The sequence below is a fragment of the Sander lucioperca genome, chromosome 16 (assembly GCF_008315115.2).
Source record: "Sander lucioperca isolate FBNREF2018 chromosome 16, SLUC_FBN_1.2, whole genome shotgun sequence".
NCBI lineage: Eukaryota > Metazoa > Chordata > Actinopteri > Perciformes > Percidae > Sander > Sander lucioperca.
In genome coordinates, this window is record NC_050188.1 from 5575956 (window position 1) to 5601169 (window position 25214).

Genomic DNA, 25214 nt, shown 5'->3' on the forward strand with positions numbered 1-25214 from the left:
CGTCTGCCTGTACAGTAAATGTGGTCATTTCCACAACGTAGCAGGAGTATCTAGGTTTGGGTGGAATTTGGGGATTTCAGGATAAGGTAATGGAAACTTATTTATGTACTGTATGGAAGGTATTCTGTTTTTAGCCACGCTAGCTAGCATGGCCCTAAGGATGGCAATGTTGGAGGGTTGGTCAGTTGGTCCACCTCTTTGGTCTAGAATGAAATATCTCTACAGGTACTGGATTGATTTTGTAGAGACATTCTTGGTCCACAGAGATGAATCCTAATGACTCAGTGACTTTTCATCTAGCGCCACCAACAGATCAAAGTTTCTCAACATCTACTGCATGAATTGGTACCACATTTTCATGGTCCCAAGAGGATGAATTCTAATGACTTTGTTGATCCTCTGATTTTATCTCTAGTGCCATCATGGTGTTCATGCATGTGCATGCGCTGTGAATCAGGGAAATAAAACATATTTTCATATGTTTACATGTGACAAAATCTATATTGTTGTTTTTTTCAAAGTGTGCTGCGACCTGTGACGACTGTGCGCCCTCATTTCCAACCAATGTCCCGCCCCGGTTGTTAGGGACCCTGGTCGTGTGTGATTCACATTGAAATCGACCCGTGTCCAACCAGCTCTCGACCAACCTCTCGACCTGGGTTGTGAAGCCAAGTCGGTAAACTCGGGTTAACCCTTTCAATCACAAAGGCTATGTTTAGACGCAAACCATCTGAAGAGAAAACGCAAAAGTGGCGTTGCGTTTTCACTTTTTATTCCGCGTTTAGACAAGCGTTTTCGGGGGGAAATCTGCGTGCATATGTTGACGCAAAAGTGAAATTCGATGTAGTATGTACAGCAGGCGGCTAGGTGGTAGTGTGAAGCACTGCCACACAACACCGCCAAGTCTGCGTGCCTGCGTAGAACCTTCCTTCTACTTCTCTCCCTCTCCTCTCCCTAGTAGCGCGAAACCAAAACATGGCGAAGTGAACAACAAAAGCTGACAATTTTGTCTGAACAGACGAGGAGGTGGAGTTATTGCTCCAAACAACCTTAGATTACAAAGTCACAACAGGGCGTTGACTGGGAGTCCTGCCAGTCAAAATATATAGACATACGGACCGAATTTCTTCAGCAGTATCCTGTACCTGGAGGGACGTCATATCCATACTAGAAAGATGCTATCTGTAAAAGTCAGATATCATCAAAGCTGAAAGCCATCTGGACCAAGTATAGGCAGGCTGTGGATACCCAATGGCGGAGTAGCCATGGGCGAGTAATCACTGTATATTTTGATTTATGTAACAAAATATGGGGTGCCACCGTGAGCAGACTTTTGTGTTTTTACCCTTTAGAAGGGAATGCGACAGTGGAGCGTTTTTAAGATTTCCACTCTGGAGGGTGGTTTCACTTTTTTGCGTTTCTAAGCCCCAAAAACACCGTCGCCGTCTAAACGAAAGGCACATCTTGTTTTCACCCGCGAGCGTTGTCGTGTAAACAGGGCCAAAGTCAACCCTGGTTGAGCCCTTGGTGTGAAAGAGGTATAAGCCACTGCACCCCCAGAGGAGATACAACCCCCAGCTGACTCACTTCAAGCTTGTGAAACAGATAGCTGGTCTAACATTATGTTTTTCATTGTGGCAGCAGTTCCTCTTGCATAGACACACTTGGCTTCAAAAATATCTATCAATTACATAGGTATGTTTTAGTAATTAGTAGTTGCTATTTGTGCTATTGGTTCATAGCAACGGCATTACTAAAAACTGAATGTAAAGCAAAGCTACTTGACAGCTAAAATATTCTACTCATGCAGAATCTGAAGCCTGCTAAATGTAAAAAAAAAAAAATACAATCAGTACTTCAGAGGTGCTTCACATCTGAAAACCATTACAAGGACAAAAGGTACCTAACCTCCTTACATGATGTGGGAGGAAAGAACCAGAGGACAGCTGGTAGTAAAAAGACAAAAAATGGCCCACGTAGATCAGATCTCAGGTAATAACAGAACATCTACTGTAACATAACCACACTGTTCTTTTGCCACACACCTTTTTCTCTTGCTTTCTTTTTTCTTCTTTGTACGATTAATCTGAATTGTATTGTGTTAACAGTTTGAAAAAGACATAGGTTTGTGTGTACAATGTATGATACTTACTACATGTTGACTTGAAACTTCAATAAGATAAAAATAAAAACAATGGATATAGCATTGTCCACTCTATTCATATACCAGCCAGTTCAGTTTAGCTGGTTTCCCTCTCTGTATGTCAATCAAATAATGTGTGAGTGGGAGTAAACAGTGGGGGCACCTCCTACATATCCATTGCATGGATTGGACTGGCCTTTTATTTTCCTATCATCTGATCCACTGCCCTGACTTCAGTGTAGTGTGAGAGAAGTCTGACTGGCAATGCATATTAAGGTCTGCATGGATGCCCCTGCCCATGCAGCATTACACCAGGGCATGCAGACACACATGACAGACAAGCACAGGAGGAAGGCACAACTCTTTGACAGCATGTCTGCTAACTCTACTGAGGGCTGACAGCAAAGCCCAGATCACATTTGTCATTTGTGGTTCGACTGCTCATGACCGTTTTCCAAGATGGCGCCCAAATGTAAACATGAACGCTACTGTCTTTATAATCTATCTTTTTAATAAACTGTCTGTACACTTACAATGTTCTCAATGCTTCGGTTTACATGTAGGGACCCTCATTATGCTACCGTTGAAGTGTGGTGCTATTTTGAGCCTTGTTAGTGGTATAAAATAGTGATTTACCAAGTGCCCCGAAAGCTAGCGTTAGCAGGTAACCACCGGTTTTGCGGTAGCTTGTTTAAAGCTAGAGACGCATTCGATTAGCATGAAAACAGGTCCCAGAGAACGTTCGACTTGGTACACATATGTTATTAACCCCTAGGTTCATTTTGCGCCGGAATTGTCCTTTAAGGATTGTTTAAGATGTTCTGTGTCTCTCTGTGCCCCTTGGCTTGGCTCAGCAAATTATCTGGAAGTTTGGGTTCAGTCAAAAGCCGCTGTGATGCCAGGACTGACACAACTGGCCCTTCTAGTACTCATGATACTAGCACATACAAGCATCCCAAGTGCAGGTACTGTCCCTCGAAGTTTCACAAGCCTCGCTTACAAAGTGCATCTGTGTAGTTTAGATGAGATTGTATACCGGTAGCAGTGCATTATGTTGTGACAGTTTTACAGTACATTCTATTTGTTATTGCTCAATGTAAATACAGTTAGGGATGACAATACTATAATTTACCGTTGGGACCTTTGTCTGCCAGATTCAATGGCAAAACAGGTGCTTGTAGAAAAACTACAAGAATACAACAATAACTATGCAGTGCAATTGCCCTGCAGCATCTCTTTACCCTGTGCGAGCCTCTTGAAGCGATTACAGCTTGAAACAACTGCAGCTTAAAGTTGTGTGGAAGAAGATTACGTTTTCATCAGGACAGTGACCCTTTACATCGAAGCTATGCTGTTTCTACATTAAGACCAAGTAGGAGCAAAGAGTGTTTAGTCTAGTGATTTTCCCAGACCACAAGTTCAAAAACTTGGAAACAGTCAAATATCCTGTAACATCAGGAGATTCTCTAAAGGACGCAATCATTTATCAGTCGACTCAGTTCAATCTACAACACAGAGTTAAAGATACACTCATAGTCTTGAGTTAGTTTCAATTTTACAGCTCTAACTGCTTTAAACAATATTTTTAGATTAACAATGGATCAAATAACTATGTACATGAACATGTCACAGATAATTATAAGTCATTGTTTTGGTTTTACAGCCTGCAAGTTTTGGTTCAGTATTACTCCTGTCATCAGCATCATTTCTACACACAGTAGGCACCTGTATTCAGCAAAAAAACTCTAAAAGCCCAATGTAGTCCCAACTTGTTGGCATTGCAATAAACAGACGACAGACAAAGTTAGCACTTAGCAGCTAAAGAGCCAGATGTTTCTCTGAAGAGTTGGTAAAATATTAAACTTACATTCATCAGGCGGCCTGGAACACGACTCCAAATAAATGCTAATATTGCTTCTGAATGTGCGCAAGTCTTTACCTAACTTAACCCGATTGGTGACCCCTTAAAGAACCATTCAAGGTCTCATACAACTAACGGGTAGACACAAACAAGTTGCTTGGATCGTGCAGGTTCTCAGATGTCAGACAGAATGCAAACTGTAATAACGCTGGAATAAAAAGCACTGACAAACTATCTTTAAATAGAAAGTCTTGAAAATGCTTCCACACCTATGGTCCCCACTGTGAAAAACCTATTTTGGTATTGTAACATGGTTGTTTGTGACTCACTTCCTCTGCCAAGAGTATTTCTTTAGATCCACGGGGTTAAGCTGCTAACCTTGTTGTAAAGGAAGAAAATCAAGTTTATCATTTTGCAAAGATGAGAGACCAAAATAAATACTGGATGCTGCTCCTTCTGCAGAAGGTAAACACCTTGGGAAAACCAAGCAGTACATTGTTTGCTTCCTACTGAAGTGTGTCAGCAAAATCAACAAATCTCACAGCATCTTCCACAATCTGTTGTTACTGCAGGCAAGTGAGCCATCCAGTAAAATGGCAGTTTCAGGCTTTGACTACACAGATAGAGTGATAGAACTAGATGCAGCTGCACGGGCGGAGCAAGGGGGTGGCTTCTGGGGCTCCAGCCCCCAATGTTTTCTCAAAAGCCCCAAATCATTTAGGGTTTAAAAGTAACTTCAACTTTGTTGCCTTTCTCTCTGACTGGAGCAGCAAATCAGTGGAGCAAAAGTTCTATTACTGGGGAAATAAAGCCATTCATTCTGTGAACTCTACTAAAAATAAGTTTTAAGATTAGTATAGCTGTTTAGCCACACCAAATTCCTACCCTGCCTATGCTATGTAACTTAAAAATAGAAAAATTAGACACTTTTGCCTCTCTTTAGGTGGCAGGAGTGAAACTCCTCAATTTTTGTTGTGTTCTGCATTCAGAATGATGAAGACAGTTGGAGAACAATTAGATACAGAACAGGAGGTGAGCTTCCCAGGATGATACTTTTCCTTGGCACCTATCAAGTTTTTCCCAAATAATGTACAGATTTGTAGGCATTACTTATATCAAATGGCTTGAAATAGTGCATATAGCTGCCATGAATGGAGCATGCCCCCAGACCCCCTCCTAGGTTTGGCCTGAGCACTGAATATTTACAACATCTGGCTCCGCCCCTGTGCAGATGTATGAGGTGTTTGTTTCATCGACTGATATCTGGGACTGCTGTTCAACCAGGGAGAGAGACACAGACACAATGAGTAACTGAGGGAGGAAACGCACCCAGTATGATGAATGAGTGAGACGGGAATGAGATTAGGAGTAGTCCACTGAATAAATGAACAAATTAATGAAGTGAGAAAAAAGAACAGGCGGCTCGACACTGCTGACACGCTCCTCTCCTTCTAAATAAAAAGTGCTGCTTCTAAAAATAGCTGCACTTGCCTCTGGTTAAGGGCTGCGATCGCCATCATCATTAGCACCCTCGTGGTGTGATTCTCAAGATAGCACGAGTTGCATTGTGACTGTGGGAGATGATATATTGCTAACTTGTCCTGTTTTGTTCACAAGAGTCTGAGATCCCTCTGGTGGTATTTTAGTGCTGTAATCGCTGCTGCTTCATTCAGTTCATTGGAACTACATTACAGTTAATGTACCCTCTTTTGGACCTGGCATATAGATGCATCATGGGAGATTGGATAATATTCAGGTAGATGCAAAACCTAGTGTAAAATTATGAAAAGTTCTGAGGTAGTCAGAGTTGCTTCTGTGTAAAGTTTCACATACCCTGGAGCAAAGATATGCTGGTGCAGGTAGGGATAGCTTGCAAAAAAGACTTGTCACTTTGCTTTTCGACACTTACTCCCAATTAGATTTCTTTTTTTTTAAATCACAAAAAGGGCTATGGGGGCCTTGAAGGAAAAGAGCAACTTTTTAGGAAAATTCACTTACTTGCTTTCTTCAGTTAGCTAAACGTATCAAATGCTTGAAGCAGACTTAGCTCCTCCAGTGCTGCTTTCATGGATATTTTTATCTTTTGCCATTATTCTATTTATTTTTTCCAATGGTATACGAATATAGAGTGTTGTGTGCCGTACGCACTCCAAAGACCTCTGTGCTAAATCAATAACTTTGACTTCCTATCTGCTACATTAACATTTCAATCACCAACTTCATTACTAAATTAAAAAAATGTGAAAATGGAAAAAGGGTTCTTAGCACATATTCCAGCAATGTTCAGCTGAGACACAGACTGGTTCATTCTGACACCAGAAACCCACCCAACCCTATCTTCTATAGCTGTCTAATCAACCTACAGGTTTTTTCAGCTGTGCCTACAATGTTCCAACTCATCAGACACAAATCCGCTTACTGGTAAAAACACGACATAAAATCCTTCGCAAACTGCAGCAGCACATGTCTTTATGCTGAAATGTCTCTGTGGTCTGGTTTGTGTTGGACAAACTAAAAGAGTTTTAAAGATTCACACATTTGAACGCAGAACTGCATACAAAACATACAAATGTCATGGATGCAGCTGCAGGGCCGGAGCAAGGGGGTGGCTTCTGGGGCTCCAGCCCCCAATGTTTTCTTAAAAGCCCAGAATCATTTAGGATTTAAAAGTAACTTCAACTTTGTTGCCTTTCTCTCTGACTGGACCAGCAAATCAATGGCGCAAAAGTTCTATTACTGGGGAAATAATGCCATTCATTCACTGTGAACTCTACTAAAAATATGTTTTAAGATTAGTAATGCTGTTTAGCCATACCAAAGTCCTATCCTGCCTATGTTTATAACTTAAAATCAGAAACATCAGATCATTTTTTGCCTCTCTTTAGGTGGCAGGAGTGAAAATCCTCAACTTGTTGCATTCTGAGATACAGAACAGGAGGTCAGCTTCCCAGGATGATACTTTTCCTTGGCAACTATCATGATTTTCCCAAATGATGTACAGATTTTTAGGCATTACTTATATCAAATTCAGTCAGGAACACTCTCGTCACAGATTTAACCATGTATTGCAACAAATGGAAATGCAGTTATACTTGGCGATGAAGGCTCTGTTCTGATGATGCTCCCTGAATCAGCCAAACCGCACGCTAAGATGACACAGGGAGCATGCTGCTGAGACCCCCCTGTACACAAGAGTAGGCCCAATCCAAGACATCAAAACAATTTCAGACATAGTTATGATGACAACCAAAACTGGGGAGGAGGAGGCTGGGGTGGTGGAGGCAAGCTTTTCCAGCAGCAGGGGTGTTAAGCAGAAAGCAGTAATGGTACAGATCCATTTGACCATGCGACGCTTCTGTTGCGCCGCGCTCCACTTTATTCCTATGGGTGACGTCAAGCGACTTCAACGTGCACGCAAAGCATTCCGGGAAGGCGGCGCTGCATTTGAAAAAATGCTGCGCGTCAAAAAAGCCGGCCGATGCCCAGCTTTATGCAAATGAATCCGTTGAACGCGACGCGACTATCCAGTAGAAGTAGACGAAAATCTTTCAAACTGACCTTTGTCGATCTGAAATGAAGACGGATTCAGCAACTGTATGGCTTTTTCTCGCTTAAAATGTTTTCAGAAACACATTTCGGCGAACTATTTTCGTAAAATACTAGATCTTTTTCTCAACGAGCCGCCAAGACACTGTTAAAATTCTCGAGAAGCCAGACCCACGTCACGCGTTCGTCCAATCAGCTGCCGGTCAGGGGCGTGGAGCATCAACCGTGGACGTATGACGTTGTGACACCACGCTTCAGTCGTGTCGGACAAATGGATCTGTACTGTAAGGAATAGGGAGACATTGACATGGACCGCCTGATGTGAAAATGGCTGTGATTGGTTGTGACTGGCTGGAATGATAATTCAATTAGTGGGCCTATGACTTTCGTGTCCTGCATGAACTAACACAATTATATAAATAATAACTTAATTATATAAATAATATACAAAAACACACCATAAAATCCTTCATAAACTGCAGCAGCACGTCTTTATGCTGAAATGTCTCTGTGATCTGGTTTGTGTTGGACAAACTAGAAGAGTTATTAAGATTCACACATCACACATGGATTATGATATTGCTCGACATAATGCACAGGTTAACCATGACTCTGCAGCGTCATTGAAGTTCTGGGGTATAGAAACAATCCCGCCCTCTTGGAGAGGTGGTGACATAGTGAGCTAGCTTATTTTGACTCTGATGAAGACACAACGGTGTGGAAATGTTGGTCTGTTTTCACTATTAAAGGCTAAAAAAAAAAAAAGTTTTTCCTTGCCAGCAATTTGGAAACTTCCTATTCTTCCATTTCCTAAAATTGCAGGGAACAGGGCAACCACAATACAGTAAGGACACCACATGGGGCATCAACATCACAGTAGTGTCTGCTGTTAGTGTCAGGGTAGCTTGAAACGACAGAGAAAAACTGGACTGTACCTATGTGTAGATCTGTGTGTGTTTGTGTGTGTGTGTGTGTGTGTGTGTCTGTGTGCGTGTGTGTGTGTGTGTGTGTGTGTGTGTGTGTGTGTGTATGAGTGAGTGAGGCACCACCTTGGAGTTTGGTCCATTATCAGATCAGCAGTCGATTTCTGCAAGTGCTTTTCTCACTTCCTTTCTCCACACCTTTCCTTATGACTTTGCGGTAAAACAGACATTCAGGTTAGTTGAGCATGGAGGTTCATTCTAGACCTTTGGAACACAGACATGTGGTAAATAATTCTTTACTCAATGTTCACTTACAAGCTTTTTTTTTTTTTTTTTAATGCTTTTGACCACATCTGACCATAAGCTCTCTGCTTGCATACCCACATGCAGCAGCTGTTGTGAACACAACATCAGTGAATCGGCAAAGAGCCCTGGACAAGAGACTGAATGAACAACCGGAACAAAGACAACATCAGCCCGCCTGCGAACGCCAGACCATAATCACGGACCAGGAGTCAGTGGACGGCCAGAGACCGATCAACAGGGGCTACCACCTTCCCCCAAATATGACCACCACTTTCCTGAAGAATGTCATGGAATATAGCTGAAAGGGTCCAAAAAAGCTAGTAAGTAAACCCTTAAATTTAAAATATGTTCTCACAGATTTAAGTTACTGTATTGTAGGGTTGTGCCGATGGCTGGCCGACATCACGATGGAGAGCCACCATCGTGATGCCACGCGCCCCACCCTGTCAGACACACACTAATCCTAGTCACGGGCGCTGGATGGGAAACTGACCAGTGCGTCGGTCTTAAACTAGCAAAGACACTTGCGTCGGGCTTTGCGCTGTGCTGCGCAGGGTGCAAGATGGGCCCCTTAAGTGGAAGCTACTTTTTTCCCCTCTACCTGCTCTACTCGCTCTACCTGCTAACGTTGGACACAGCGGTCTCGAGCGAGAGAGAAAAAAACGTTTACGTGGAACGCTATCACACTTTCCTTTCTCCCCTCATTGGACTAAGTTTGTCGACACTACTCTGTGCGTGCATCAATAAGTAAGTCTGATGTCCTGTAGGTACGGGACGATGTTATACAGGATTTATGAATGTACGTTAGCAACAGTAGGCTAATTCACGAGGGTGTTATTTTATGTGTGAGCTAATATTGCACATCTGTTCATGTGCGCTGCAAGAGTTATGTTTCTGTTTATTGAATGCGTTATTCAGTGCAAACATAACCGAGAATGTAGTTTAATCTCAGTAATGATGGTATATTAGGTTATTACTGTCGCTCTGTTGAAGGCAAACGTCCCACTGTACTGTCGTTACGCAGATCACGGACATCTGATTGACTTTACTGCATCGTAGTTAAGTGAAAGTAGGTCAAGTTGTAAAAAACTGCCCCTACCAGCCCCCCCGACAACGATATCATCGTCCATCGCCATGTTTTACTGTGAGCATCGTCAACTGCCAATTTAGGGGACATCGCCCAACCCTACTGTAGTGATACAAATAAAGTCCAGTGGTACCTGTAGTAAAGTTGACTACATATTATACATAAATATGAGATTAAATTGTGCTATAATCCCACTGAATTATACAGTATCTCAACAGCTCAATAGAGAGCGGACGCGTTGATGTTTCTCCCCCTATGTCATCAACAGAGGATATGATGGTGACGCAGTCATTCATCTGCTTCCAGGCCAGTGCTCGTCACGCTTACATTGCTCATAGCAAGAGCAGTTGGCTAGGCCAGAGTACCACTTGGGAATGTAGATCAGATTATTATTTTTTTTGAGCCTTCAGAAAACAACATGAAAAATATCAAATACATATTTCTTTGACGGTGTGTTTCTTTATCTTCACCATGTCTTTATCATAACCACCTATGCTGGAATGAAGGAATGTATTTTTCCTATTCTGAGTAATAATCCATCTTCATTGAGCCTGTAAAGGCTCAGTGAGCCTTTAAATGTCATGGGACTTTCTCACTACAGTGGCTGGTATATTTAAAAAAAAAAAAAAGCTACTTTAAATTGTTTTACAAGACCAATATGTTTACTGCTAAGCAAGGTCCCTAAAGGTAAAGGCTGCCTATGTCAGAATGTCACTTTGAATTGCACACACTGTGCCAGTTTACATTTTAATTTCTCATGTTAAAACCCTGAGTCTTCCACCTCCACAAAGTAGGGCCTATAAGACTACAACAGGGTTATTCCTGCATATAGAATATCAAGACGGCTTCCTTGCCACAAATACAATGCTGCTTGTACAAAAACACGACCATGTTGGCAGTGACTATTTTATAAGTGTCCCGTTTAAGGCAACACTGACAATAATTGCAACAGGGGAATTGCTACAGGGTGGCATGAGGTAAAAAGACAGATTATGACGAGATGATTCATGTGCTAATTAGTGTTGGTCATTAAAGCACAGTTTACATTGCTAAATAGACGTGGTAAATGTGTCTGACAAGCAGTCACACAGATAGTAAAAAGGGGCTGATGGCATCACACTATTGTTTGGTTACATATGCCAATTCTTAGTTGTGTGTTGGCATATCACCGACAACTGCCATATGACCCTAAAACAAGAGCGGCATACCATGGTTATTTGACGATGAACAGTGGTCTCCGCCGGTAAAACACAAGTGACACACAGTTTATGACTGCCACAAGCCAATCAATGGTCAACAATGACGTATCACTTATAATTGGCATACCACTAAAACAAGAGTGGCATACCAGGAAGACTACTAGTGGTGTTTGGGGAGTTTTCCTTTGAATCGAGGGTCTACTGTAAGGATAGAGTCTTGTATCATGTACAGAATGTAAAGCCTCTTCAATCTAATTTATGATATTGGGCTATATCATTATAACTGACTGGACTAGTTTGCCTATTAACTGATGATTTTGCCAGAATGCATTAGTAGATGTTGAAACAGAAAAAAAAACTTTCAGCTGTTTTTATGAATACCTTATATTCTATTTCATTTCAATAGTCTGGCTCAATGGATGAACATCGCTGGGATAAGCCTGACATCTGGCGCGTCTCCTATGTGCTGATGTTCCTCCTCGCTATCTCTGCTATCGGGGCTTAGCACTGCCCAGCATGGGTGTGATTGGTTTAAAGAAATACAAACAAGTCAGAGCGTTTTTTTCCCCTATCCCAGATTAGATAGGTGCTGTAGCTAGACTATACTGCAACGCTGACACAGCGCTGCGGAGATAGGTCTGCCAATGCGAGACTTACATTTCACCAACAAAACAAAGTTATAAAGTAAAGTTATTTGAGTGAAATGCTAACATGCTCAAAATGACAATGCAAACAGGTTGGTGGGTGGCAGGTATAATGTTAACGATTTTCAGCATCATAGTTTAGCTTGTTAGTATGCTAGAGTTGCTAATTGCAATCAAAAGCCGCTGGTGGGAATATCATTAGTGTTGTAAGGATGTAACCATAAACCAAAGTGTGGGACAAATTACAATTTTGACCTGATGGTGGTGCAGGCGAGTAGGGGTACGGGATCAAAGTTAGTCCTTCTCAGGGGACCATTAATAGCATGGCAATTCATCTTATAGTTGTCAAGATATTTCACTCTGAGCCACAAATGCCAACCTCATGGTGGCGCTACAGCAGGATCCAAAATACTTTTTTATACACCAGCCAAATGGCTAGCGAAGGTTCAAATTTTACCAGCCACTCAATACATAACCATTGTTTTTTGGCTGGTGAGTAAAGCAAATATACCAGCCACTTGCTTATTTTACCAGCATTTGGCTAGCAGATGGTGCTAATTTTGGACTCTGCGCTAGAGGGAAGGTCAGGGGATCAGTAAGGTTTGTAGGATTCATCCTCTGGGCACCGTAAATGGATGTATAAAATTTCATGGCAATCCATTCAATAGTTGTTGGGATATTTCATTCTGGACAAACGTGGTGGACCAGCCCGACAAACCAACATTGTCCATCTCCAGAGCCATGCTGCTAGCATCATACCGTAAACTAGAAATACCGTCTTGCGTTTGTATGCCTTCGCTAACCAGTCAAGTTGCAGTCTACATCCATGTCCAGACTCGTATACTATATGAAGTGAAGACTTTTAAGCAATTTAATAAAATGTATTATTTGTATTTTTTTGGCGAAAAAATTGATGCTTCACACACATCTTAAACCCAGCAGCACGGAAGATCTTTACAATCACCACAGTTTCAAGGTGGGCACCCAAGATTAGTGTAGGGATGCAGTGGTTAACCGATTTCACTATTAACAGCGCTTTAAAACGTCACGGTTAATTCATCGTAAAGGTGTTAACTGACTGCATGTTATGTGTAGCAGCGTGTGCAGTTCTTACTAAACCTCCTTGACAACATAAACGTTTGCTTTTGCACACACACACAGTGGCTCAGAAGCCGGTCCGGGCTGTCAGAGTGATGTACAACCGCGTCCCGTGGTGGGATAAGTTACTGCTGCAATTTTTTAACGTTACATAAAGTTAGCAAACACCAGGAAAACACAGAGCAGAGCCAGCCCCCGACATCAGGACAGCTGCAGCTGCAACGGGGAATTCAACCCAAGTTGGTAAGCTTGCTAGCGACTTTGTTTGTTAACGTTGTTGTAAATTGTTCGTTAGCTTGTTAACGTTACCAGTTAGCTAATGTTGGCCTGTTTAATGTTAACAGTAACGTTAGAGTTAACACCTAACCAGTCAGGAGCCGACGTTTGCATTTACAGTGAGTGCATTGATGATAATGTTACGTTAAGAGGCAAAACTCTGCAACAGCTCAAACATGTCACTGACGTTACCACTTAAAGTTACTTACTTACTCCTCTTAATCCCCTGCGGGACATAAGGCTGCAAATAGATCTCTCCATCGCGTTTATTCCTTGGCAACATGCTGTGAATCTTGGTTGGTGCATCTTGTCTAGCAGCTCTTCCAACTTTTAGAAATACCAGCTAGCAGGGCCGTTTTTAGCTTTTGAGGGCCAAAAGGACTAACCTGACTCCGCCAGATCAGGACGGTCTCACGAGGCTACAAAAGGACAGCATTGTTGTGGCCAACTTGACCTTTGTTTGTGGTGTGACTGATTCACCTCCAGTCTCCATTCTTTTCAGATGAACTTAAATAAAAAGGTTGATGATTAATCATATAATCATTTTCAAAACATTCAAAACGGTTACTGTTATCTCTGTTTCAAAAGGCAGCAATAAATATTGCATTCAAATCTAGAGTGTTCATGTAATTTCATACATTAGCAGTGAAATTAATGAATGCATAATAATCGTGATAATTGTGATTACTTTTCAGACTATATTTAAAAAATGTCATCACTTTAGCGTATTAGACATTTTTGTGAAATGCTATCATATTTAGCGTAAGAAGTCTTGCGTTTTGTGACCACCAAAATCAAATCAGTTCATCCTTGAGTGCAAGAGGAGGCGTTCAGAGATATCCTGTTCACAAGAATGTGACAGAAAGACAGACAACCAGAAAAACATAATGCCTCCAGCCATGGCTGTTGCCATCGTGGAGGCATAAAAAGATCCATATAAGGTGGTTATAAGATTTGTACTGTTCATTGTTACTCCTGTAACCAGAGTACACCTAATGACTGCATTTTTCTTCCAATTGCTTATCTTATACCTCCAAGAGCTGTAAGATTATTTAAATTTAGCTAGTGCTTTCTATATCCACAGCCATCCGACCAGTATAGCTGTTTACATCTGGTTAGGACCTAGCACATGCTTCAATTTGTTTTACTATCAAAGTAATAAATGAAGGCTCAGTAGGTCACGGTTGAGGTAACACCTTTGGCACATTGTGAGGCCAGAAAAGCCCTGGTGTGAGTTAGTGTATAAGCCTGGGCGCGGTGATTCAGAAGCTCTTAACATGGTTCAAATTAAAATTGCAGCCATGTTCTCACTCCTGTCCCCCTAGCTGGACTCCCTGAAGTACCTTGAGTGCACTCACAGTATAACAGTACTGGTTATGTCACTTTTCCCCATTTACTTCCAATACAATCATGACATAAAAAACAAGCAAGCAAACACATAAATATCCAGACATAGACGGGACTATTTGCAGAATAGAATACATATTCCCCATGTCTCATAACAAACAGAATTCCTGGTGCCCGTCTATAAGAAATACTGTCAAATAGAGGATACGTTAGTGGATACAGCTGCCCGACATAGCATTAGGATCCGTAGTGCAAAAGGAAGCATAATGAGCTCATGGTAGGTGATGTTGACTCTCTTCTATTAATTTCCAATGACAAGAGGTGATATTAATGAGTCCCCTGCAACATGAGAGGCTTCATCACATGACTTTTCATGCAGGTGCACATTCACATGAACCCACAGTCTCACAATGCAATCTAACAAAGAAAACCATGTTTCAACATTTCACTGCTTTTATCTGACAATGACCAATCAACAGAGAGCAAAATGTAAAGCAGTAAACATTTCTATGAAAAACAGCTATTCAATTTAATAATGATTTGTTTATCTTAACAAGGAATGACATCATCCTTCTGTATTGAGGGCTTAAGATCCAGGAATAAATCTAGGAGCTAAACAGGCAGAGACGAGATGACATTTTTACTCAAAAGATAAAATGAATGAATGGCTGGAAGGAAAAACACACCCTTTACGCAACATTGATTTACAATGCCAGTAAATTAAATGAATGAATGAATAAATGATGAAAACCGAACACAATCAAGGAGGATTTGAGAAAATAGCCTTTGCGTAATATTGCTGTAGTGAGAAAACCAACCAAGGCCTGATAAGTCAATGAAAATTTGGAGCATTGATAGAATGCCACCTAACATTTGTGTGTGGATGTCTGAGATGGCCCACAATCCCAGTGCTATTAGCTCAGAGTGATAGGTGAAATAGACTTTTTTTTAATTTCACTTAGGTAGAAGAAAAGCAAGGACTCAGGCATCAATAGAGTGCAGAGCTGCATATCTACACGGAAATGACTCTAGATTGGATCCCACTGATGCCCCATCTAAGAAGCAAACATGCCACACTAATGGTGCTTTATTTTGGTAGTTTCTAACATTTTAATAATCTCAGAATATAAAAAAATACATATCATTGCAGAGTCTGGTGTAGACATTTCAACCTACACATAAGCTGTAAAAGATGTTGGTTTGAAATGAGGTGATTTTGGTTTACATTGTTTTTACCACTAATTACCACCTAATACACCTAACACTTGCAGGCGTGGCCGTCAGCACTGACTGGACTAGTTTGCCTATTAACTGATGATTTTTCCAGAATGCATTAGTAGATGTTGAAACAGAAAAAAAAACTTTCAGCTGTTTTTATGAATACCTTATATTCTATTTCATTTCAATAGTCTGGCTCAATGGATGAACATCGCTGGGATAAGCCTGACATCTGGCGCGTCTCCTATGTGCTGATGTTCCTCCTCGCTATCTCTGCTATCGGGGCTTAGCACCGCCCAGCATGGGTGTGATTGGTTTAAAGAAATACAAACAAGTCAGAGCGTTTTTTTTCCCCTATCCCAGATTAGATAGGTGCTGTAGCTAGACTATACTGCAACGCTGACACAGCGCTGCGGAGATAGGTCTGCCAATGCGAGACTTACATTTCACCAACAAAACATAAAGTTATAAAGTAAAGTTATTTGAGTGAAATGCTAACATGCTCAAAATGACAATGCAAACAGGTTGGTGGGTGGCAGGTATAATGTTAACGATTTTCAGCATCATAGTTTAGCTTGTTAATATGCTAACATTCTTTCTAACATTTTAATAATCTCAGAATATAAAAAAATACATATCATTGCAGAGTCTGGTGTAGACATTTCAACCTACACATAAGCTGTAAAAGATGTTGGTTTGAAATGAGGTGATTTTGGTTTACATTGTTTTTACCACTAATTACCACCTAATACACCTAACACTTGCAGGCGTGGCCGTCAGCACCAGAATTAAATAGAAAACAACCCCAAATCCACTGCCAGAAATAGGCTAGCTAAATAAGCAACCAAGCATATTTAGCTTTTTTGTTGCAGTAAACATGGGAAAAGTAACATAGCTCTCAAGTTATATGCTACATGAGCACACCGACCTTTTAATGAGTTGGAGGCTTCAATACAAATAACTGTATAAAGATTTTCATTTTCAGTTTTGGATTTTCCTGTCCCACAGTCCATGAATACAAAATAAAAATCCCAAATCCTAATTATACATTGATCTGACGAACGGAAAATACAAATTTAGAAAATGTAATTAAAATTAGGATATTTTCCATTTTATATCGGGAAAACTGAACTGATACGCGTTACATGGACACTGTTGGGACTGGCTTTTAGTGGAAGGAGAGACGCATGAGTGAGTATCACTCGCAACCCATTAGCACACCGCCATTTTGGTGTCAGCTGGACAATGTTTTGGACCTTCTACTGCCTGCCAGCTCTGAACATGTCAAAAACACACTGTCATGGCACACCAGAGTTATGTGCTATATTGCTGGAAGCTATTTCCACAACAACACATCATATTGACAAAAACCTTAAAGTTGAAGGCCTTCGCTTTTTAAGTGATTAACTTTCTTTACAGCTGGCAAGTGCCTTTACAACAGCATGGGGCTGGTTGTGCAGGATTTCATCAAGGTACCTTGATTAATCTGGTGTAGGTATTCCCGCTTCCACAATGCGCGTCACTCAAATTACAGACTGCAGATGGAAGTGGGAATACCTACACCAGATTAATCAAGTTACCTTGATTAAATCATGCACAACCAGCCCCATGCTGTTGTAAAGTAACCACACACATGTAGCCATTTCCAATATGTTAGAATATTCTACAGTTTATTATTAGATCATTACTACTGACATGTTAATATGCAAGAAGCATTTACTGCTGTAGTTGGACCTTATTTAAAACACTTTTTTTATGCTGATGAGTAGTTTAATCTGTAACAATGCATCGTATTATATGGCTTAAGTTGATGTAAGTTTAAATTGCTCTTTTTTGGATGTAGATCATTTCAAATTGTTAAAATTTACTTTAAGTTTGATGTCCAAAAACAACCAAAAGTCTCCAAACAGATGTTTGTAAGAACATGTATGACATCTTGGACTTGGACCACAATACTGTAGATGTCCTAACAGGCTTTTGCAAGGAAGTATGGGCACTGCCTCTAATACAAATTCAGCCCTTCCTATCTGCAGCACTGCAGCGTAATAGTTCATAATAATTAAAGCCCTCCCAACTATTTGCTTTAGAATATAACTACTCCTTCCCCTGCTACAGCCAGTTTACTTTCTTGCTGGAGCTATTGCATAAATGCAACAGGGCTTAATTAGCAACAAAATGGGCCCCAACCTAGTGCTGGCAAGCTGCCTTTTGATGTAATATGAAGTGAGGAAGAAAAGTGTGTTTCTGGCAGGCAGCTGTGAATCACTTTATCAGTCCCGAACATTCCTGCAGCACTCGTTACTGCTCATTACACCACCGCAGTGATTGCAGGTGAAAAGGTCTCCCGCTCCTGACCTATGGAATAGCTAGAGGTGAAGGGTTGATGGCATTCAACAGTCTAGAAGCAGGTAGTGGTGGGGTCATAAGAAATTTTGAACTAATGACAATGTCTCACGAATCAGGTCTGGACAGTGTCAGATGCGTTATCCCTTCCTGGAAATACTCCATTTGGGTTAGGGGAGGGGTGGTGCCTGGGTAGAGCGTGCAGGAGGCAAGACATGACGCGGATTACATTGCGGTCACGTAACTGGTTCGTAATTTGCTTATAAACAAATGAGTCTCTTGCCATTCCTTGAATTTGTCTGTCGGCGTCGGCCCTTACTGGCAAAGTTCCCGAATCTTGGATGTTTGTTTTCTTCTAGTTTGGTGCCAGCCGCATGATGAAAAAATAATCAACGCGCCCACTCGCTCGCTGTGTATTCTCCGGACAATGACCTGCTCCATTTACACATGGACTCAAACATTACACCAGGGGGCTGGCAGGGTAAAGTCCGTTTGATGTCCGGTCCAATTGATTTGGATATTTGCATTCTCACATACAGCTCCTCCAGGTAATGTCTAGAAAATTTTAGGGTTGCAGTGCATGTGTAAATGGGGCTATAGTCTGATAACATGCATAGGGGTGCATTGCTAGCTCGAAATTTAAGTCAAACTGTACATATGCTCTGTTAGTGTTTACAGTAAAATGCCCAGTTCATTACTGTAATTTGCACAGAAATATGAGCACTTTGTATGACGTTACATATTATTTATAGTACCCTGCTGTATATTTAGAGAGTGTGGCAATATGCTCTACTCTAAGGGCTTCAGGGTCCAATCTAAAAGCAGAGGTTTGTTTTTTATTTATTTTGTTGAATTGAATTTTTCAGAAATCAAGGCAGGTGGTCGTCACATATACCTATAATACTGTTACATGATCTGGCAGATTCTTGAAATAATGTGTTGAATAACAATAAGCATATCAGTCAAAGAAAACTTTGAAACTGGAATTAAAATATGTCCTCCCATTTTCCAATTCTACAGTTATGCGATTGTCACCCCTTATTGAGGTTTCCCTCCACGGGCAGGTAAATCAGCCTGATAGTTTTTTGTACATCTCTACAGTAGCATTAGTACAGTGTTTTTGAGTGGACACTCTGGATAAGTGAGGATAATACCAGGCGGCTCATGCTTCAGCCCTAGTTCCTTGCATCTGTGGCACCATAATTACACTTAGTCCCTGCCACGACTTGAATTAGAACTGAGAGACTTAGAGCACATACCTAAACACCCCCACCCCCCACACACACACACACACACACACACACACACACCTTCTCCGACTCCTTTTGCCCCAAGATGATTCCGTAAGCACAATCTTCCCAAAAATCTCATTAAAGCCCACCAGAGCCACTGAGTGCTGTTGCATAATTCATGTGTTTTGCCCAAGCTCGCTCAACAAAATGAGTGAATAATTCCATCTGATGTTTAAAATGCACAGCAAAAAAAAATCAGCTAGGTTACATCTAAGCATACTTTTAAAAAAAACAATACTGCTGGGGCTCCTAACAACTCATGATACAGTGACCCATAAGTAACTCAAGAAGCATAAAGTCATGTGAACATATAATTTATATAGCCTATAGTCTTTGTTATTAAGATAAAATGCAACATTAGACATATTGGGTTACATTTAAATCAATTGAAGCCCGTCAGTTCATTGCGCGGGACTCTTTACCCTGCAAACATTAGTATTTCATTTAGGCATGGCATGCTAATCCATCTAACACTCTATGTGTTCTTAACACACCCTCTAGAGCCATTCACTGTATCCATCAGGACAGCTAAAGAGATCTGCATAATTCTTCAGCTGATGTTAGAGGACCTGTCAAACTCCATAGGCTTGGAGAACTTGTCCTTGTGTACACGCATAGAGATAGGAGTATTTGGGTGTGTACTCGCCCGTCTGACACAGTACCAATGTCTTGTAATTGCAGTGGCTGGCAGAAAAATGATGATGTATATGTAAGTTACAACTACAGTACATTGGGCTGGTTAAGTAGTTATTCTGCTTCAAGCTCACACAGATATTAATGAATTGTTTTGGTTGTCCGATTGGCCCATATCTTATGGCTGAGTCTCAAGGCTCTCACCCGTCCCTCCGTATAAAATCGTAGACAGCCATTGAGGAAAACAGCAAATTACGACAAATAACATGACTACCCTACCAGCCCAACACAAAATGTCAGAAAGCCAAAGTAAAGCGGCGGTCATACCACAAAGTCACATTCGCTCATTAGTTAGCAAACTTGTTAGCTTAGCTCAGGGGGTTGGTTTTAGGAAGGGGGAACAACTGAGCACATGATAGTTTTAATTGTAAATTAGGTGTGACTGTGGTTGCAAAATTGTATATTTTAATGTTTTGTATTTCACTTGCATGGAATTTTCATTGTGTTACTGACCTGCCATAGGACTACGGGCTGAAAATAGCACTTGTGCTACAACCTGGTACAATGTATCGCTCCTTGTTCTTATACAAGGTTAATGTTAACTTGTGCATTGTCCCTGTTTAAATAAAATGAATAAAAAAAAAAAGTCGTTATTAAATTAAAACATTTTGTGGAGCAGTTGTTACTCCGACAGAGGAACTTAAATAAAAGTTAATGATGCCACACAGCTAATTAGCTACAATAGCTTCCTCTATTTAGAACTATTTTGTAGCCTGGTTCCAAACCTCTGAATTGAAGCCCCTAACTGAACAATTAGGTAAATGGCTATAATGCAGAAACACAGCAAACCTATGCGAGCACAGAAATCTGATACTGTGGATTGGATCTGGATTCTATGCTGCCAGTAAGTCTAATGAATAACTCAAAACGTTCACTGGCAAGAACAGTTGTATAACTTAAGCCTGCCAGTAGCTTGGGTGTTATGTGTGGAATGAAATCCTACTTTGAACTCAGAGATTAACATCTGTTAGACCGCAGATGTAACAACACCTCTGTTACAACACTGACTCAACTAGTGTGGAAATACATTTATTCATCTTTCTACACCAACTCACAAGTGATGCAGCATTTCCTCGTTGTCTTCACTGGGGGCTAAACTAACAACTAAAGACAATGGAAGTAATAACAAACCTCTTCCCACTGCTACATTTTCATGCATGCCAGGGAATCTTGTGTGAGTAACTGAGGATGTAGTATCATTTCATGACTCAATTTTTGCCTTCGCATGAGACATATGCTTCAGGCAAGCCCAAATGAAGGCAGGAGATCCCACAGCTGTTGCTGCTAAATATGCAAATTGGTAAAATATGGTTCCAACTTAATATAACCCGTCATTAAATGTTTAGTGTTGCATTAAGCAGGAGCACTGTATAATGCCATAATGACCCCACTAAGTCACAACCTAAGGATAATTTAACTAACCTGTGAGTGTGATGGCTCAGGATGCAGAGATAGAATGAAAGCTATGAATAATTACGTGTGCATCAATCTAACACTGAGGTTACAGCGGGGTGTTGTATGGTTTTGTCTACCTTTTAATGGTTTTCGACAGAGCTGTGGCTTGTTAATACAAGCCACAGCTCTGTCGAAAACCATACTATCATTATACAATGCACTCACTGGCATATATACAGTATCCTGCAATGCTCGATACTTTATTTGGTTGAGGTAATCCTCAACCAAATAAAGTATCGAGCATTGCAGGATACTGTATATATGCCAGTGAGTGCATTGTATCCGACTGCTAGACAGCCTGGGCAGATGAAATGTGACTTTGGCTTGATTTTACTGTTCTAATTTGCATGAGTGTGGGAATATCCACACGGTTTAATTCACTTTCTCAGTCAGCTAACGTGCATGGACCTTGGTGGGGCATGTTTCCACAGATTATCTCTCCAAAGTACCATAAGGACGAGTGCCTCTCATCTCCATGTGCAGTGAAAGTAGAGACTAACTCAGACTGGCAGATGGGTAGAGGGCGTCCTGTAAAAAGCCACACAGGTCAGGATGACATTAAAATGTCTTTCACTCACCAACTCACTAAAGAGGGGAGCCCTCATGCATGCACAGGCAGCAGAGTCACATTTACAACACAATACGTCCTGGCTTTAAAACACACACACACACACACACACACACACACACACACACACACACACACACAAATTTGAAGGAAAACGCAATCAAATGCATTTCATAATGCCATGGTTTTCTGGTCCCTTTATTCAAATGGCAAAACATTTTGCATTTGTCGATTTGCAAAGTAGCAATGCAATCCTTAATTCAGTTTAAAACCATTGACTACAAATTTGAATGAAAGCTTAATCAATTGCATTTCATATTGCAATTCAATGTGCTAGTAAAACAGCGCCCCCAGTCTATCGCATTACATTTACTTGGTCACTGTGCTCATTTCTCTACTATATGTGTGTGTATCTTAAGTTGTACCTTCTGTATAATTACTAATCTGATTAAAACAAATCTTTTTTAACTGTCCGGTTCCATTGGTATGAGTCATAAGCAGAGTCCCTTACACGCACACAAGCTCTGTTGGCAGCACTGAAGATGCCCAGCATGCTGTCAACGGCACGTTTCCACTGACCTAAGACCAGTGAAACACAGCAGACCAGGCTGCAGTCTGCTGAGCACGGATCAGCCAACTGGCTGTGACTGAGACATGGTTTGTGAGAGAGGGACCCTCACTCCATGCAGCACCCAACATTCACCGCATACACAGGCCAGAAGGGGAGAGCTCTGCTGATGGATTTCTAAAAAAGAGTGAAACTGGTAATAATACCGAAAACACTGCTGACTGCCCAAGGTTGGGAGCCCTGCTGTATATCCAAAAATGTTTGGTTTCTTGGCTGACAATGTAAGAAAAAGGCTTATGGCCTCATTTATACTCGTCATTTTAACTTTCTAATATCTGTCTACACTAAGCAACATTTACAACATCCGTCTCCATTCGTGTGGTGGGCAAGAATTATTCAGAACTCTTCAGCATCAGGTGTCTGACTACCCAGGGAAATGGCTTGAGATGCAATCCTTTAGCTAACCTAAATGCTTGTTTGCATTTAAACCGTTTCAACATTGGCCATGTATCCGATCTGCACAGTTGCTACATGTAAATGGGGTATAAGCTGCCAGGGCTGTCATCAACTAAAGAAATAATTAGTTTACTAAGACTCATATGACTAGAAAAGTGCAACACAGTAATTGCAGTCCATTTACCATCTGTAAAACTGTGTTATTTCACGAAGAATCATTGGTTTAGCAGAGATGTGCTCATAGGTTTCTTGGAAATAAATCATTCAGCATGAAAGCAAGAAAGATGACTAACTGACCGCCGTACTGTAAAAGTCTCCATTATACTGTATCCTTACAGTGTAAGCTTGACTGATATGAGCTTTTGAGACCTGAAAGCATTTTTATTTACTTTTTTTTGGACTTCATCCGTATACTGAATGTTGATATGTGCAAATATTCACTATACATGTATTTGAACTTGACCTTTTGAAGGAAAAAACATCCCAGTATCGTTGGAATTATGTCCATATTAGAGGATTTCAAAGCTCGGAGTGCACATCCAATGCCAACGTCCAGTGCCAATGCAGGAATTTGAGGTCAATGCCTAACCTCAACCATCTCGCGAGACTTTCGCAAATCTTGGGTTACCATCTAGACCAGGGGTGTCAAACTTATGGACCTAGGAGAGAGGGATAATATTCAGAGAAAAAACTCTAAGATTAAAGTCGTAAATTTACGGAAAAAGAACTTGGACATGGTTTGAGATTAAAGTGGTAAATTTGAAATAGGAATTAATTACTTCTCTGCGATTTTCACACTTTGCAAAGTCATGGTTCTGGCCCACGGGCCGTATGTTTGACACCCCTGATCTAGACACAGCCAGAAATACGGGTGTGGAAGTTGGGTTAGTGAATAGGTGTATATCATGTCTGAGATTCATTCAGGAGACCGGAGTGTGTGCCCTAGAGCTGTAATCGGGCCTTAAAAGTTCGGCCCGACAAGGCCTGAGCCCGACAGAATTCGGCCCGAGCCCGACAAGTACATTTTGATTGACAGCTTTTCAAAAGCCCGAACCCGTTTACAGCCCGACTGTACAAAAGGCCGTCTATCAGCAGTGATTGTTAAGAGTGCATGTCGGAGAATAGCGCGGACACGCGCTTCACACCGCGAGCGGGCACGCGCGCCACTCGGCGGAAAAGGGAGAGAAAGGAAAAAAGAGACGAGACTGCCGCTGTCCTGAGGACTAACACAGACATTATTCACTATGTACACAGCTCTTTTGCCTTTTGTCAAGAATGAGTCATTTCTATATTTTTTAACATAATTTATTAATGACGTAGGCTATAGGCCACTTGGAAGTTGGAACAAAAATAAAATAAGTCCTCCAGAGGCCAGCCTCCATTTCACCTCCTCAGCATCCATTTTCGCGCTAATCGAAACGCATCACCTGACCGCTCATTTATCGCGCCAGCCCGAGAGCAAGCCCGAGCCCGTGTAAAATGATAGAAATTAAGACTGAACCCGACCGAACTCGTCGGGTCCCGTTGGGTCCCGTCGGGTTCGGGCAAAGATCTTCAGCTCTAATACCATTACCACAGATTTACTTTAACATTAACCATACTGTAAGAAAGCAAAAAAAATAATAATTGAATGAGGCACTGGAGTTAAAAAACCCCGTCATTGAACGTAATCAGGGATTAGGCAGTATTATCAACAGTCCTGTCTGGTGATAGGGCTGGGGAAAAAAAACAAATCCTAAATAATAATTGATAGAATGAATGTCTCTTAAAAGAGTATATCGCCAATTTAGCATTGTGCCCTAATAACATTGCAGGACTCACAATGGAATGCTTTGGGGGAAAACGTGACCAAATCAATGCAACAGAACCAGAAATATCTTGTTTATTCCACGCATTTTTCTTCCTTGTCACAACCTGGCGCCTACATCACCCACAATGGAACTCAACTCTATTCACTTGGCCGTACAGATTCCCGGAAAAATTAATCAAAAGGATTCTAATTAAATTGTGACAAATGAATTAATTCAGGTTAAAGCGTGATTTATACTCCTGCATAAAATCTACGCCGTGGTTACGTACGTAGGTACGTAGAGACACAACCCTACGCCGGACCCCATGCCGTAGCCTGATGTGCACCTCTCGAAAAATGTAACTGCACGTTGCTCGCCCGTGGCTTGGTAGCGTTGCACTT

At 41.2% G+C, this 25214-nt stretch overlaps 1 protein-coding gene across 4 annotated transcripts in view; it reads right to left on the reverse strand.

The window, feature by feature from the left end:
* trappc9 (trafficking protein particle complex 9) overlaps positions 1–25214 on the reverse strand; it is a 278262-nt gene that overhangs the window by 35546 nt on the left and 217502 nt on the right. The window lies entirely within an intron of this gene.